This window comes from Benincasa hispida, chromosome 7 (genome assembly GCF_027475165.1).
Source record: "Benincasa hispida cultivar pf3 chromosome 7, pf3_genome.v1.1, whole genome shotgun sequence".
NCBI classification, from domain to species: Eukaryota; Viridiplantae; Streptophyta; class Magnoliopsida; order Cucurbitales; family Cucurbitaceae; genus Benincasa; species Benincasa hispida.
The window spans coordinates 34887102-34899714 of record NC_143484.1 but is presented as its reverse complement, the minus strand read 5'-3'; positions in this window follow the sequence as shown (position 1 = coordinate 34899714).

Here is a 12613-nt window from a genome sequence, read left to right as displayed (position 1 = left end):
GAAATTTGAATGATTAGAATGACCACTACGAAAATAATAATTATTTCTTTCTCTGCTATGGTCATGACCTCGACCACGACCACGACCTCGACCACGATTGTTAACATTTACAGAATTCACTTCAGGGAATGGTGTTGTTCCAGTTGGCCGAGATTTATGGTTCTTCATCAATAACTCGTTACTTTATTCGGCCACGAGAAGACACGAAATTAGTTTAGAATATCATCTAAAACCTTTCTCTCGATATTGCTGCTGCAAGAGCATATTGAAGACATGAAATGTAGAAAATGTTTTTTTCTAACATATCAACACCAATAATTTTCTCTCCGCATAACAACAATTTTGAACTGATTTAAAATAATGTGAAATTGTAATTACTTACTAATTTAAAATCTTGTAGCATCAAATGCATCCACTCATAACGAGCTTTAGGAAGAGTAGCTATTTTTTATGATCATAGCTTTCTTTCAAATTTTTCCACAAGATACAGGGATCTTTTATTGTAAGATACTCCATTTTTAATTCATCGTGGAGATGATGACGAAGGAAAATCATAGCTTTTGCTTTGTTCTGATTGGATGTCATATTTCCTTCTTTAATTGTTTCTCCTAAGTTCATAGCATCCAGGTGAATTTCAGCATCGAGCACCCATGACAAATAATTACTGTCATTAATGTCAATGGCTGCAAATTCTAATTTTGGAATGTTGTCGTGGCAACACTATCACAAAATATTGTATTTATATTAGAAATTTAATATGTACTAAATATGAGAAATAATATTTAATTTATTAATTATAATAAAGAGAAAAAAATCGACTTACCTTTAGGACCTACCTTCAGCGAGGAAGTAATAAGAGCTCATCATGATAACATGTTGTAAAATTGAGGTGCACAACAGATGTGAAGAACATATAATATATAAATATAGTAAATAAATAAATAAATATAATAACTAACATTATTAAAATTTAATAATATGAAAATTTAATGGAAATTTGAAGTGAATTTCTCACTAATATATATGTGGTTTTAAGATCCACAAAATGTCACTATTTATAGGTAAAGTGGCAAGTAGGATGTGGTCTTATATAGACATCATACATTAATAACTACAAAGCACATGTACAACATGAAGATTGACACATGATTTTTAAGATACTAAGCAATGAACATCTATTTATTTTTATAATATTTATAATACTTTTGAGTTATTTAAGAAAACCTATCCTCTTTTGCTAGAACATTAAGAATAAAAATATTGCTAAAAATTATTCTCTCATTTGCAATAATAATAATAATAATAATAATAATAATTACTTATTTTAAAGACAAATAAAATGATATATTTTTTGAAATAGACGAATATAATAATATTACTTTGATAGAACTATATAAAATATTTTCAAATTTTAAATTATTTGAATACATTTATTTGTTAATTTAAAAGATTGTGCAGCCTTCTTTTAATTTTGGAATTTGGATCCACTCCTATGATCATCTTGCTTCTCCTTTTTACATTATCTCATTATAATCAAATTGTGAACTCTTTGATTCAGTTAAAAACACTTGGTTTCAATTATTAATCAAACAAACCTTTCTTAAATGAAGTGTCATTTAGTTTTTTTTTTTTAATGGAAAAAGAAGTGTAATTTATTTTTCAATAATTATTTTAAACAGTAAAACTATTGAAAATATTTTCAAATATAGCAAAAATGTCATTAAATTGTATATTAAAAATTTTCCCAAAAAATTAGGGAGGGGCGTTTGTTCCCATTTTATGTACTTTCTAAAGTTTGAAAATTAATTATAAAAAGCTTTATTCACCATTAAAGGATAAAAATAAATGAAAATAACTTCTTTATAAATATAGTAAAATGTCACTTTTATTCATAATGATCACGGTAGACATCTATCATTAACATTGATAGATGTCTACAATGTCTACAATGATAGATGTCTACAATGTCTACAATGATAGATGTCTACAGTATCTACAATGATAGATCTCTACAATGATGGATGTCTATCGTTGTCTATTACTTCTAAAATCATATTCTCGAAAAGATATCTCATCCACAAAAAGATGTAAATCCTAACAATATGATGAAGAGTTACCGTACATACAATCACCTTTTTTGGATGACACCTCATTATAAAAAGATCTTAATCCTAACAATATCATAAAGAGTTATAAATAGAAGATTGCTTGAAAAAGTAGAATAAATTTAGATTGTCTTCAAAATATCTCTCAAAAGAAATTGTGGTGTGATGATGATCGTCATAGGAGAAAATATTTACCGGCATCGTAGTATTTATTCAACGATTAGTTTTTTATTCTTTTGTTTCTATCTAACAATAAAATAGAAGCTCTTTTTTTCGTTATTGATATTCTTCCTTTTGCCAATAAATTTAAATGATTAGACTAAAAATGAATGATGTCTAAAATTGGTTATGAATGAAAATAATCCATGGGTTATCTAATGATGTTTTGGTTTTTTATTCTGGTTTTTTTTTTTTTTTTTTTTTTTGAAGGCATTTGATTGAGAGGATTATTTATCTGTCTCACTCATCATAGATTTCAGGGGCCATAACTCCTACAAAATATTTAAATTTTTTTCCTAAATATTTTAATATACAATTTAATGAACATCTTTCATAAGTCTTTGCAGGTTTTTTTCCTATATATCCATTCATATCAATCTCATGAAAGATGTAAATGTTTCTATGAACCTATTTACTTTTAGTGTTGGATTCAATTTAGGGACTTATTGCATTTTTTTTTTCTTATATATTACTTTATTAAAATTAGGGATACATGCTTACTTGGTCTATTTAATTAATTAATTATTTTCTAAAACTTTTATTGACTCATTTTTTTTTTTAATCTTGCATTAACATGAAAAAGCTTAGGAGAAAGAATATGAGAATGGAAAGCCAAGCATGTACATTTTGATTTCATAGATTATGATTTCCATCCAATTTGATTTTTTATGTAATTCTGATAAATTTAGATATAAATAACCTTTTTTTATTTTAAGTAGGTGTTCTCTTTTAAAATAAAGAAAAGAAAAATAGAAAAGAGGGAGATGTAGGGAGAGGGCAAGAAATCTAGGGAAGAGGAGGAAGAAATAGGGAGGAGATAATTACGAAGAAGTCAATCTTTTTGTTAATTCAATTATTTTATTATTTTTTCTTTACTCTATCAATTTTCTTGATACCATAAATTTACCGTTATATTTAATACAACGTACGTTAAATGAACACTCTTCACGTTTCTTAAGTTAATGAAGTACGATAACATTTTAATTATATAACGGTTAATAGATAATAATAAATCAAAATTTAAATATGAAGATAACAATCATACCTTTTCGTCGTAGAAAATAAGTATATTGTAGGATTGTATCAAATGCAGCGGAAGAACAATGATCATCTAAGCTTTAAAAGTCACTAATTTTGGCATAATATAAAGCATGCTTCTGCAGAAAAATGGATTTCAAGACATACCTCTTGAAGAACTTCTTCAAGCTCCATCTCCAGCTGCAATCTTCTCCATATCTTATTGTAGACCACCTCAAGATCTTCCCCACTATTCTCTTGGTGCTCTAGATTGAGTTGTGGGACTCAAAACAAGCTTGAATCAAGGAATGAAGGAGAAAAGCTGCTGCAATAAGGTTGAAGAACCTTTCTTCAAACCAGTTTTTCTCTCAAAAACCTTTTGATTGCATGCCCCTTTTTCACTCCAATCTTCTCATTATATTGCAGATTCACATGCAAAAAGAAGAGCTGCATGTGTTGCAGCTCATGCTTGGAGAAGACAAGGCCGAATGGTTGCTTCATGAGTGGGCTAGTTAAGTGATGGATAATGGAAAATTCCATTTTTCCATTTAAATGTGTTTTTATTTTCTTTTTCAATTTTATCTAAAAATCAAAATTTGATTTAATAAATCTATTTGGTTTTAAAAATGATAAATTAATTAATAAATAAATAAAACTTAATTAATTTAATATCAAATATTAAATTAATTTTAACACATATCTATCTTTATATATTTAAATCATATTTAAATATATAAATTCTCCTATACCGTTTAATTCTAAAATTAAACATAATTATATCTCATATAATTACTAATTCCCATAATTTTAATTTGAACGTTTCAAATTAATTTATCACGCTATTATAGAGCTAGTCCGTTACAAGCTAGTAGGGGGACCTTGCGGACCTACAAATCATGGGCTCCAACGATCTTACCTTTGAAATAGGAGTCTTATTGAGCCGGCGCTGTTGAGCCAACCCTCAACTATGCAAATCTAAGGGCAATCCCGAATAAACAGGAGTTCATAGTTAGCTCAGGAATAAGATCGAGTTACCTAGGTCATCTAGGTGAAATAATCAATCTTAAACAGTAAACAACGTTATAAAGTAAGAGTGACTTATTTCTTGGTCCGAATCTTACGCAAACTCGTTGCATAGGATGCCCCCATTCCTCATGTCATAACATGTACGAATTAGGATCACATCGTATGTAGCACTTTACAACTCTTTGTAACAACTACAGAGTAGGCCGCATCCAATGGTGTTACTAGAATAAGGTACCCAACCTCATTCATATACCATAGATCATTTTGACTATTTACTGGAATCCGATCCACTTTTATGTCTCCACATAAAGTTCAAGTACTCATACAATAGTCATGGGTCAGTTTATTGGATTTAGACTCTCATACAATTTATAAGATCAATAACAAGTATATTGATAATAGAAAATGTTTATCATTTTACAAATTGCGAATTTTTAGGATATAAAACCCAACATCTATGGAATATATAGACTTCACTTTGGCATGATCTAATATTTTCTTTATGAATAACAAAAATTTCAATTCTCATTCTACAATTCTTTCTATCATGACATCCTAAAAATGGAGATCGAGCCAAAGAAGTAGGAAAGCTTATATTTATTCTTTAAAAAATATTTAGTTATTATATGGAGGGTTGTGTACCATTTGTAACGGATGTGTCAATTTGAATTTTAGTTTTTGTGTAAAGTGATAAATCAAGAGGATTTTATGGTAGATGAAAAGATGTAATCATTATTTATTTAAAAAATATTTAGTTATTATGTGAAGTTAAAATTAAAATTAACACAAAGTGATACAATTTTTTTTAGTAGTTGTGGGAAAGAAAAGTTAAACATATCAACAAAAAAGAAAAAGTTAAACATATCAATAAAAAATCTAAATAATACAAATAAAATCGTTTTTAATTATATTTTATAAAGTTACTTTTTCACTATCTCTTCACTCTTCATATTATTTCCTCTCTCTTCCACTCATGTGATGCTTAAGAGGTTAATTTGTTGGAAAAAAAAACACATAATTAATGGGAAGGATATAATGGGTATTTAACAAAAAATGAAGAACAAAATGAGGAGAGAAAGATTCTCCCCACATAGCCCCTTTTAATATAGGAGTAAAAAAGTGTTTGTTACTTGAGATTTAAGGTGTGTTACTAAAATAGATTTTGAGGTGTATTTTAAATAAATGTTAGTTTTTCTAAAAACATTTTTTTTAATTCAATCCAAACGAGTCCTTAGAAATTACATTAAAAATAATAATTATGAGCTTTTTTGTAAATCAAATACAACGAAAAAAGATTATGAAGGAGTTTTCTTTTAATGAAATATTTTAAATAGTGAAATAAATGTGATAATTATAATGATGAGATTTGTGGAGAAAAAATTGTTTGAGGTTTAAATTTTGTTAGAAGTGTAAGTTTTACATTTTAAATGTAGTACAATATCAGAATTGTTGGTAAAAATATCTTTAATCACAATCTTTTTTTGGTTTGTTTTTTTTTCCATAATTTTAACATATAAAATCCGGCCAAACACAAAATAGTAATAATAATAATTTATGTGTTGATAATAAAACACGTCTAGTGAAAATTTGTATGAAAAAGGTTAAGAGTATTTTAATAAATATCATTGTATCCAAATGATTTTAATATTATCTTATATCCTAAATCTACGTATAAATTAATATCTGTAACTAATCATGTTACGTTTTTATCCTATTTAATTTAAATTAATAATACATGTTATTTTAAAACGTATTATATTTAAATTTAATTAATAAAAGTCGCTCTTAAAATAATATAATTATTTATAAACCAAGGGTATGAGTAAAAACAAACTTAAATATTTAAAATAATAAACATCAAAACTATGAAAATGTCACAAAATTGCACAAATAATTCAAAATAGGATAATTTCAATTTTTTAATTTAATTTACACATTCTTCTATACAATGTATTTTATATTGAGTTTATCTATATTTTATAAAAAAAAAATAGAAATAAAATAATTATACGTACTGATAAGTTATTATAAGTCAACTTACACATGTGTTTATAAGTTTACATGTACCTATTTTAAACATTATAAAATATGTGCACGTGTTATGAAACTAGTTTCTTTAAAACATAACTTTATTTATTTCTTCTCATTGAAACAACAAACGTGTTTTTTTTAATTACCCACCCAAAAGCTAGTTTTAAACTTAGTTTTCTACCCACTAAAACGAAAAAAATAGAAAATATTTAAAAATATTTACATTTTATAGTAAAAAGTTTAATAAGTATAAAATACTTCGTAACGTTTTGTTATAAAATGTAAATATAGTTGAAATTTTTCTATTTATAAGAATTTCGCTTAATTATGTCGTAAGTAGTTTAAATAAATAAAGGGATAGGTATATGGTGACTATAGAGTAATCAAAACATAGCGACTATAAATAATACTAAGATATATATATATATATATATAATGTGATTGGACCTGATATGAACAATTAAAAATGGCCCCATACTGTGACATGTGATTATAAATTTTATAACAGCAATCCCATACAAGTCAATGGTATTTTCTTCAAATAGAAAAAAGAAAATTATTGAATTATGGCCAAAGACACAATTAGATACAGTACAGTGATTACATAAAGTGAAATTACCCAAAACCCCTCCTAAAATAATACAACTCCAAATGTATGGAAAATTATTCAATGTAGACGCTATAATGCAACAACTCCCATAGTTTATCTTTCTCGTAAAGCCGGCCACAAAACACAAATTTTAACATTTTGTATGATGTTATAAAGAGATATTGAACGAACGCACATGATACAATATAAAGAACAATAACAAACAAATTATAGAAAATACCTTCAATTTTGTTCTTTGTTTAATTTTGAAAGTACCATGTACGCTTTTAAAAGTGGCAATATTATCTTTGACTTTTTAAAAATATCTTTTGAGTAAAATCCTTTACAATCCTATGTGGTAATACAAATCTTAAGACTAAAAAAGGTGTAGTAATCTAATTTTTTAATCTATGAAATATCAAGGATAATATTGTAGAAGTTTTAGAAAGTATAGGGTATTTTTCAAATGAGAGCAAAGTTGACGGATATTTATTTTAATTTAACCTAGGCTAGAATACAAAGGGAATAACTGGTTTGCAAGCAATTCCCCGAAGATTATACCAACCACCTAAAGAGGCAGCTCAAACATGAATGCAGATCATATTATTGGGATGAGCCAAATCTTTATAAGATAGGGTCAGACTAGGTTCTGTGCCTGTGTGTACCAGATGCTGCTCATCAACGCATATTATCACACTGTCATGACTCGCCTTATAGAGGGCACTTTGGAGGTTAACGCACAGCAGAAAAAGTATTACAAAGTGGGTATTATTGGCCAACACTATTTAAGGATGCAAGAGACTATGCGATGAAGTGTGACCGGTACCAACGCACGGGTAATATTTCATGGAAGCATGCGATGCCCATGAACATCATTTTAGAACTGGAATTGTTCGATGTCTGGGGTATTGACTTCATGGGACCATTTCCACCATCGAATGGTCACAAATATATTTTGTTAGCCGTCGACTACGTTTCCAAGTGGGTAGAAACGGTAGCATGCGCTGCACGCGATGCGGCGGTAGTCTCCAAATTCCTGGAGAAAAATATTTTCACTCGTTTTGGCACTCCGCGTGCCATAATAAGTGATGAAGGCTCATACTTTGTCACTACAAGAATTTTGGGCTTTAATGTCGGTTGGAAAAAGTGAAATCGAATGTATAATGTCGGTTTTAAACACAAAAAAAATGGATCTTTGATGTCGGTTTTAAACTAATATTAAAGCCCAAATTTCTTCTAGTGTGTCAATCATATAGTCAACAACTTGCTGCTCAAATATAATATCCTCCATCCAGTGGCCACTGCATACCATCCACAGACGAATGACCAGGCTGAAGTGTCCAACCGGGAAATCAAGCTGATATTAGAGAAGGTGGTAAAGCCTTCGCGAAAAGAATGGGCAACAAAGCTAGACGATGCGCTGTGGGCATACAGGACCGCCTATAAGACACCTATAGGCATGTCTCCGTATGCGTTGGTGTTTAGTAAAGCATGTCATTTACCACTAGAGCTGGAACACAAAGCATTGTGGGCGGTGAAAAAGCTTAACTTCGACTTAAAGGCAGCAGGGGAAGCAAGGAATCTCCAATTGGTCGTGATGAGTGGAGAACGCAAACTTATGAAAATGCCAAAATTTACAAAGAACGAACAAAACGTTGGCATGACAAACAGCTATGCGGAAAAAATCTCCACGTTGGACAAAAGGTCTTACTTTTCAATTTGCGGCTACGGCTTTTCCCGGCAAATTAAAGTCATGCTGGTTAGGACCCTTTATAATCAAAGAAATATTCCCCGATGGTGCAGTTGAACTGATTAATGAGGAAGGGACCCGCACATTCAAGGTTAACGGGTAAAGAGTCAAGACATATTGCGGGGGTGATTTTCATCGGGAAAAGACCTCTGTAGACCTAAGAAATTCGGAATGAAGAAAAATCGAGTGGCCCCTGCGTTGGCATGCAACAGAAAATCATCAGAGGCGTAAGTCTTTTGGAGTATCCTTTTCTTACCAATGATTCATGAACTCTCCTTCTCTTATGTTATTTCGATTATCGTTTATTTATCTTTATATATATTAAAAAAAAAGGCGTTCTGTTAATTTTGTTTTATTATTATTTGACCCTCTCAATGTTTTTTATGCAACGATTGAGGGGAACGATTGCAGAGGTGCTACACGAAGACGCAACTACTTTATTTTGTCACCCCAATCAAAGAAAGCAGATCGCCGTAAAGTCAGCATCCACAAATAATGCGGGCGACAACGCAAAGTTGGGGGTTGTATCTTTCCTTGACTTCGTTATTTCCAAATTTTGCACTATCGCATCGCATTTTAAATTTAAAAATTTTATAATCGCATCCTCTTTAGTCGGCGCAATCATTTAACATCGATTAATTTAGTAAGTCACCGCATGATTTATCTTTGCCAATTATGATTTCAATGATGAAACACATGCTTCTATTTCTTCGTATATACTAGAGTCAACTTAATTTTAGGATAATCACCTCATGAAATATTTCTAGAAGTTAGTGGTCTGCTAGCTTTTTTTCAAACTGACCCTTTACGAAACTTCTTAAGAACATCGCATGACTTCTTTCACTCTTTTAGCAATGAGGACATTGCCGCATTTTAAATTTGGGGGTGCAGTATTCATTTTCAACCTTGCTATTTTGAGTTTAAAAAAATTCATAACGTTGCGATCGGATCCTACTCGTAGTTGGATGTCCGCATGACACACGTGGGGGCAAGCGAAAATGAAGGTAGGAATCGTGATCAACGTATAAATAAATGATTGCAACTCCACTGCCAAATGGGCATGAGTTTAGACTGAGAAAGAGTGTCTTGCTTGTAGTTGGATGTCTGCATGACATACGTGAGGGTAAGCCAAAACAAAGGTTGGGCACTTAGATCAGCGTAAGGTCAGAAAAAAAAATATTTATGTCAAATACGCAAGGATAAAAATCATTTGAGAACACTTCAGTTGGAAAAGTTTTTTTTGAAATAAATCATGCAATGCCCTGGAATCTAGTAAAGTCTTTTTGAAGGTTAAACTTGCAGTCCCTAAATGAAATATTTTAAGAGGCCTGGATAAAAATTAAGGAGATTTTGTGCATAGGATTTGAATAAGGCATCCTTGAGAAATCTAAGAAAGAGAAGACGGTTGACTTCCTAAAGAAAATCTTTAGCTTATGCTTGAGGACAAGCATTATTTAAATTTGGGGGTGTGATAACGGACAGAAATGCACGTTATTATAGCGTAAAATTATAAAACAATGCAGAATTGTGATGGTAAAAATATACAACATTGCATCCAAAAGCATTAAGTTCACAACATTGCGATCGCATGCGTCCATCGCATTAAAACAGCTAACTTATGTATTTTATGCAAAAAAATGCGTTGACGCAAAGCGGAAATGCAATCCGAAGAAATTAACGTCTGGACGCATAAGAGATTGCGACTACAAGGCTATGCGATCATTTGCACTCGCAAAATCAAGATTGCAACTGCAAGGCTATGCGATCGTTTGCGCTCGCGAAATCAAGATTGCGACCGCAAGGCTATGCGATCGTTTGCATTCTAAAATCTGCTCGAGTAGGTGGCCGTATAAAGCTGGCACATTATGGTGGGCGCATCTGGGTGAAAGCCTAATAAATCACGATGAGCAGAAAGCTGATGACGGTCAATTCTGAATTAAGTTGACAAGCCGTCAATGACCTACTGTAGCAAGTACACTCAACTTTTCGGTGACAAATATTCAACACATCAGACAAAGAATTAATGCCATCCCATCAGTGCAATCATAAGAGTGAAGAAGCCTTTCACCCCGAAGCTCTATACCGAAAGGCCACCTTCAGTGAGGGAGTTTGTTCAGTTTTAGAGAATTTTCCTTATAGATAAAAGTAGCCTTGTTCATAGTTTTCTTTTACTTAGAAGGTAGAAGCGAGAGAGGGGAGATTACACCAAGAGATCGTCACGGTGAACTCGGAAGAGTGCTGGGGAGCGTCGAAAGCAGAGAGAGGGCCAACTCTTACGGAAGTAAGAACATCTTTTGGGTGGAATAGAGAACACAGTGTAAAAGCCTTGGGAAGCAAGGAATTGCTACCAGCTCTCTATCCTTATTTCCATTGTCATTTTGTAATTTGAACTTATTTATAAAATGGGATTTGCATCTTTATATCTGTCCACTCCTTGTACATTACGCATGGGTAGTTAGATTTGTCGAATAGGTTGAGAAGCAATTAGCTAGCATAACTTGGAATCTTCATTCTATGTGATTATCTTATATTATGTATGCGTCATTCGTCCATTAGAGATACTCGGGAGGGTAGTCTAAGGATAGAATCTAGGCTTGGAAAAGTCAGATTAGAATCTAGGCTCGGGAGAGTCAGATTATAACCGCATAATCAAGAGATAGAAGCTTAGGAATAAGCTCTGTTTGCTATTAACGCATCGCATGCACCCTAAAGATAGAATATGATTGTATGCGGCCCCTTGTCCTTGCATGCATCGTCATTGCATAGGCAAGAAGTAGAGACTTAGGAATAAGTTCTATAGACATTATCACATTCATCGCATGCATCCTAAAATTAGGAGTCATCGTATTTGCATTGAAAAATGAGTTGCGGTCGCATGAGTGTAGCATGATCGCATAGCTTGACCGCATTCTCGAGAAATGCTAACTAAAGACCTTCTCAACCCGTTCCTTCACTCAGTGTATCTGTCGCATAATTGCTCTTTTCTCAATTTCGCCACATACTTTTTATACTGTAAACAACAAACCAACCAACTCCTTGATTTATTTGTTACCGCAAAGTGATCTAAAAATTACCACCGAATATTGTTTTCCTTAGTCCCTGAGTTCAACCCTCGGCTTACCAGGCAACTCAGTAGGATTATATTAAATACCATACACATATGAGAGAAATAAAACTATGGATTATATTGTATTTGATACAATATAAACTATATGTTATGTGTTATATTTGATATAACATATAGTTATATATATAAACATAATTATTTGAACCATACTTTTTATGGTCTTAATAACACGACTTGTGTAGTTTAAGGTCAATGTATAGTTTCACCCCAACTTCGAATTGTTGTGAGTTTTGTTCTTTTTACCATCCAAAATTTTCATTTTCAAGAAACCACATATTTATTTTTAACTTCATTCAAACATTTTCTATTAAATTTCACATTATTTCACATCAATATTGAATTGATGTGAGTTTTATTTCCTTTACCATCCAAACCTTTCATTTCCAAGATATCGAATTTGAGAAAATAACGTATATTCATGATGGTCTTTTCCGACTTGACTCTAGTAATTTCCAACTCGACTTTCATTAGATAAATATGGATAATACTTAGGTGCATCTCAAGATACACTCATCTCTATGCTTCCCTCTCCTATCACTCACATAAAAAAAATAATTAAAATACTTTTAAAAAATAAATGAGAATAATTTGCCACATATTAAATTATGGTAGGACAATTTGGTGGGATGCACAAAGATGGATGCTCTCCAGGATGCACCTAAGTATTTTCGATAAATATTATCCATTTGAAGGAGAAAGATCATCAACCAATGTTCTGTATCTACCAATTGGATAACTATCTTCAATCT